Here is a 6,000-nt window from a genome sequence, read left to right as displayed (position 1 = left end):
AAGACTGGGTTCCTTATATACTACAACACCATCTAATAATTACCAAGTCCTTTCTGTGTGCTGCTGCTGCGTCGCTTCAGTCGTTTCCGACTCTGTGCGACCCCATAGACGGCAGCCCAACAGGCTCCCCCGTCCCTAGGATTCTCCAGGCAAGAACACTGGAGTGGGTTACCATTTCCTTCTCCAATGCGTGAAAGTGAAAAGTGAAGTGAAGTCGCTCAGTCATGTCCAACCCTCAGCGACCCCATGGACTGCAGCCTTCCAGGCTCCTCCGTCCATGGGATTTGCCAGGCAAGAGTACTGGAGTGGGGTGCCATGCCCTTCTCCGTTCTGTGTGCTAAGCATGTTCTAAGTGCTTTACATACATCATCTCATTTAATCCTCACAACTACGAGGTAGGTACTATGAGGTACCTATTTGTCATTCTCATTTTGCAGGAAACTGAGATACAGAGACAGAGAAGGCAATGGCACCCCACTCCAGTACTCTTGCCTGGAGAATCCCAGGGATGGCAGAGCCTGGTGGGCTGCAGTCCATGGGGTCGCTAAGAGTCGGACACGACGGAGCGACTTCACTTTCACTTTTCACTTTCATGCATTGGAGAAGGAAATGGCAACCCACTCCAGTACTCTTGCCTGGAGAATCCTAGGGACGGTGGAGCCTGGCGGGCTGCCGTCTATGGGGTCGCACAGAGTCGGACACGACTGAAGCGACTTAGCAGCAGCAGCAGCAGCAGAGATACAGAGAGATCAATGACTGAGCCAGAAATTGAACCCAGAAAATCTCCAGAGCGTGCAGTCCGTTATCTATTAAGTATAAAGATGTGCGATGGAACAAGATACACATAAAATGAGTGTAGGTAGGTAAAGCAAACAGCCTCAGGGCCAAGACACCAAGACAGAATATACTGTTATTTTCCACCCGATACTTATTCTTTTCTGCTTTATTTTCTATGCTTCCATGTTCCTCTTGTTCCTCTTCTCACATTTAAGACATTTCCTCGCTGGTGGTTTCGTCGCTCAGGCCTGATTGAGGGGCTGATCCCAAAATTCAGGCTCTAAACAACCTGTTGAAAGAAGCAGCGCAAATCCCAGGTAACCATGGAGACGGTGGCGTGGTGAGAGCCCCGCGCAGGCGCGTTACATCCCAGGCCCGCCCGCCGGTCCCTCCTCTCGGCCTCAGACTCCACAGGCTGGTGAGGAGTCCGGGGCGTGGGCCGTGGGCCACGGGTAGGGGCGGAGAGGGCCGGGGCTGGGCGCCTGCGCAGACGCCAGGCCGCTGGTGTGATCGAGCTCACGTAGCGAGGGTTGCAGTCGCCTCCTCCTCAGCGCAGCCGTCGCAGTCTGGAGGTTATAAAAGGGCTAACTGGCTCCCTCTGCTGCCCAGTCGCGCCGCCAGCGGGCTGAGGGAAAGGAGTAGGTAGCCGGCCGGGTGCAGGCGACCGGGTGCTGAGAACGCGCAGCTCTCGCGTGCCACTTCCCAGGTGAGACGTTCCCCCGACCTTGGGGACTGAGGCTGCAGTCCTTGGGCAGCCGTGGCCTTTCTCGATGGCTCTGCTGGTGTGGTCCCTGCCCCCTCTTGTGGTATGGCTCGGGGGCGGGGGGGACGGTGCTCCCCAGTTTACTACTGTTGCCTCAGTATCTTCTTTGGAGACTCGCCCTGAGCCCCGTTTCCCCTGGGAGCCCCAGAGAGGCCCTTTAGCAGTCCTCCGTGCTCCCCTTTCCACCGCCTCGCAGGTTGGCGCCCCCGACCGCTGGGGCTGCGGCAGCCTCAGTCTCCGCCCCGGGGACCAGCACTTTCTTGAATATTCCTTCCTGGGGAGGAATCACCCTGTTGAGTTTTCCAAGCGCCTCGCCTATGTGGGTCCCTCCCGTCAAAGCTGAGAGGTATGCAAGGGTTTTCGGCCTCCACAGCCGCAGATGGTTAGCATGTGGCAATAGAGAGCGGTTTTTAAAGCTTAGACCCGAGGCTGAAGCGCTCGGGCATTTTTATTCTGCCGGAGTCGTGGGTCTGGGAAGCGGACCTACCCGGGAAAGTTCAGGTTTAACTCATCTGTTGCGCGCCGCGGGCTGATTGAGCAGCTGGAGGTAGGTAGCCCCGGGCGGCGAGTTTCGGGCAGCTAGGTTGAGGAAGTCGGCTGTCAGATCCTCCAGTGAACAGGGAAGCTAGTCTTCTTCCTTCCTTCTTCTGCCACAAAATTTTTTTAAAGACACATGAGCTTTTCCCATCCCCCTCTCTTTCTCTCAGCCGAGTTTGCAGCTTTTAGAAGTCCACATCAGTAAATCAAATTCTGTGGCTGTGTGAGAGGTTTGAGTTGAGTTACATGGATGGCCCGCAGCTGCATGTTTTTAAGGGGGCGGGAGGAATGGTTTCATAAGACCGTTTCTCCTAAATAATCGAATGTATTAAATGCAGTCAGGTCGTAGACACTAACAACATAGGCGTTCCGGATAGAATGGACAGGAGTTGGAATTTTGCACTGTTTGCTTTAAGAAAGGGATGAAGCAGAAGCTGGATCTCCTTTTAGGAAATTGATCTAAAAGGCCAAAGAGGCTTGCCAGTTTCAACTTAACTGTTTCTGGTTTCTCTTGAGAGCTGTGGCTCTTGGACTTTCCCTTGGAATGCACTCTGAAGGAATGGAATAGCCACTACTGAGTGGGGGAAGGGAAAAGACGTGGCAGCAGTGTTCTTTCATCAACTTTTGCCTTTTCTTTTTTTTAATAGTTTCTGGCAAGAAACTTATTTCCCCTCTTAGATTTATATGTAGCTTATGAATGAGGCTAGTCTTTTCCTTAAAATAATCTGATGAAATATTCAAGTCTTCATAGCGGGAATACTGGAATTTATGAAACACTTAAAAGGGATTTTTCTGATCAAATATCTATGGAAAAAATGGATATGATAAGCAAGAAATATTTAAGAAGCTGAAAGTGAACAACCTTGAATAAGGGTTTTTCCCTTGATTTAAAATTTAGACACTCAGTGATTTTTTTTTTTAAAACTTTGACACTTTTAGCCTGTGAATGTAATTCCTAGTCTTAACGATGAACTTCATATTTTACCTTCCCCCCACCCCCCGTGGGAAGCGTAAGTTTTATTACTTACCTTAAAACTTTTTAATTTATTTTTGGCTGTGCTGGCTCTCCCTTTCTGCCCATGGACTTTCTTTAATTGTGGTGAGCAGGGACTACTCTCTAGTTGCCTGCACAGTCTTTTTATAGCGGTGGCTTCTCTTGGAGAGCACAGTGCTCTGCAGGGGTTTGAGTCGTTTGGCACATGGGCTTAGTTACTCCTCCACATGTGAGATATTTCCAGACCAGGGATCAAACCCAGGTCCCTTGCATTGGTAATCGGATTCTTAACTACTGGACCACCAGGGAAGTCCTGTTATTTAGCTTTGAAAGTCCTGTCAGTTTTGGTTTTAGTACATTATGCCTTAAGTCCTGTCAGTATTTTAGATGTCTGATGGCAAATGATTCTTATAGATTTAACTAGTTACTAAGAAAAGGGCTACTTTGTGTCTTTAGGTGAAGAATGCTATTTCCTTTGATAGCTTACATATCATATCTTATGAGTTTTATTTTGAAGTACTGAAAATCAAGGATTTTGGTAAGCGGATAATTGTATTTGCCATTTTGGTAATTAAAATAGTGAAAAAAGTGAAAATGTACTTTTAATTATTGCAGAAAAAATTAGTGTAAAAGACTAATAAAAAAAAGCTGTGTATTACTAGAGTAGTGCAGGTTGTTGCAGGTGAATCTTGGCTTTTTGGTAAGGAGATGTTAACCTTTTCTATTACCTCAGAGTGGGTTGTATACTGACAAGCAGTATCTTTCATAGGGCAGATAGGTTTGAGCTCCTGCTTTTATTCCATGGATGCAGCCTAAAACTTGTGAGCCTTCACTTCTGTGAACAGAATGCCTTATTTTACTTAGCAGTTATCAACTGGGAGAAATATAGTTACATCACTTACATTTGAACTAACCCTGTGCGATTCATAGTAGTAGTTCTCAACCTCTTTTGTGGTCGTGAAGTCCATTGGAAATCTGATAGAAGGTGTGGACTCTGGGTCTGAAAATGTAAGTACACATATCAGTGTGGAATTTTAATCACCATTTACAGAAATTCTCTCCCTCAGTAAGTGCATCTGTAAATTCTAAAAACCCTAACCCTGTTAAGAACTAAAAAGTAAAGAGAGATACGGAATAAAGGCATCTAGGTATCTTGAGGCAGGATTTCTTGAATATTTTTGAAAATAGATCTAGGCTTTATGTCTGACTGGCCTTGACTGTATAGATTACGCTAGTAAACTTTGGCTAAAAGAGTTTTTAGGGCTTCCTGGATGGCTCAATGGTAAAGAATCCGACTGCAGTGCAGGAGACAGGGGTTCATTTCCTGGGTTGGGAATGATCCCCCGGAGGAGGAAATGGCAACCCGCTCCAGTATTCTTGCCTGAGAAATTCCCTGGACAGAGGAGCCTGGTGGGCTACAGTCCGAAGGGTCACAAAAAGTCTGACATGACTGAACAACTGTGCAGAGAAGAGTTTTTAACAAAGTGAATAAGTTGGTTGGAAAATTGTTGAATTGCTTAATTGCCTGGGTAATTATACATCATATTGGCCTCCCCTCACCCCCTTACATATTGTAACATATCTTTGGTTCTGCTCTAAAAGTGGAAAATGCTTGAAGGTAAAGAAAGATAAATTGCATAGACCCTTGGCATTACACTTTATTGCTCTTCTTACAGTGAGATCTTGAATCTTTTTAAAAAATATTTGTGTATTTGGCTGCACCAGGCCATTGTGCCATGCAAACTCTTAGTTGTGGTATGTGGGATCTAGTTCCCTGACCATGGATGGAACACAGTGGGCCTTCTGCATTGGGAGCTTGGAGTCTTAGCCACTGGACCACCAGGGAAGTCCTAAGATCTTGAATCTTACAATTAAATTATAAGGTATGAATGTGTGTGTGTGTGTGTATAGTAAATGAATATATGAGACAAACCAAATAAAGTGGGTATGTGGTTTTGTGAAAGCTTCATTAGTTAAAGCTTCATTTATGTTTCTACCCAATTAAATTTATTTGTATAAATTAAGCTATTCTCTCATTAGTTTTTTCTAGTCAAATAATTGTGCTTCAGTAAAAACTAATGAAACTCAAAGGATTTCATTACATTTACTCCAACAGTTTTGAACTTGATATAATGAAAAACATTCCTTTTCCTGATGTTGTTTGAATGATCAGTGTGACTATTAGTGCATTTGGTTGTACATTGACAAAAGCAATATAGTGTAGAGATTTATGTTTCTTACATAGTTGTCATCAGTGAATGAGTACTCTCTTGGACTTCTTAAACTTCCTGCTTAGTGTTTTATATAAATGTCTGTGTTTTGGTTTGCATATTTTTCATTTAAATAGTGATGTTATATCAAGTTAATATACTCAGTCTTTTTTTCTTGTTGGGCACTTGAGCTATTTCTTCATTGTAAATATTGTGAAGAGAAGCCTGAAATTTTGTGGTTTATTTTATCTACCTGTTGAGCAAAACCTTAACTAGTTTTCTTTCTACCTGTACTTTTTTTTTAATTTTGGAAAAGAAACACAGTAAAAATTCTTATGCCAGTCATTTTTTCTTCCCACTGAGAATTTTCTAGGGGATTGAATTGGGCTTTTTTAATCAGATTAAAGATTTTTAATCAATCTGATAACAATTAAAGGACTTTCAGTTCAGTCATTCAGTTGTGTCCGACTGTTTGAGACCCCTCATATAGTATGTATGTCTTGTGGTGGGGGGAGGATGTCTGGCTTCTTAAACTTAGTGCTTTGAAATTCATCCATATTGTTATGTGTTTGTGTCTTTTCATTGTTGGGTAATATTATATTGTATAGATATACTGTAATCTTTGTTTTTGTCCATGTTCTAATTGAGGGTCATTTGGGTGGTTTTTAGCTTTTAACTATTATAAATAAAGCTACTATGAGCATTCACATATAAGTCTT

General features: G+C 44.0%; 1 protein-coding gene across 6 annotated transcripts in view; it reads left to right on the top strand.

Annotated features, from left to right (window-relative positions):
• Positions 1–1,380: 1,380 nt before the first annotated feature.
• P4HA1 (prolyl 4-hydroxylase subunit alpha 1) overlaps positions 1,381–6,000 on the top strand; it is a 94,475-nt gene continuing 89,855 nt past the window's right edge. For 4 of the 6 annotated variants that reach the window (XM_060406654.1, XM_060406655.1, XM_060406657.1 and 1 more), the window contains exon 1: positions 1,381–1,483. The gene's annotated coding sequence lies outside the window, so the exon portion shown is untranslated. Of the gene's footprint in view, positions 1,484–1,794; positions 1,887–6,000 lie in introns of those variants that run through there. The other 2 variants (XM_060406656.1, XM_060406658.1) reach the window with 1 other exon arrangement.

The sequence above is a fragment of the Ovis aries genome, chromosome 25, assembly GCF_016772045.2.
Source record: "Ovis aries strain OAR_USU_Benz2616 breed Rambouillet chromosome 25, ARS-UI_Ramb_v3.0, whole genome shotgun sequence".
NCBI lineage: Eukaryota > Metazoa > Chordata > Mammalia > Artiodactyla > Bovidae > Ovis > Ovis aries.
The sequence above is the reverse complement of the archived record's forward strand: the minus strand, read 5'-3'. Positions and strand labels throughout refer to the sequence as shown.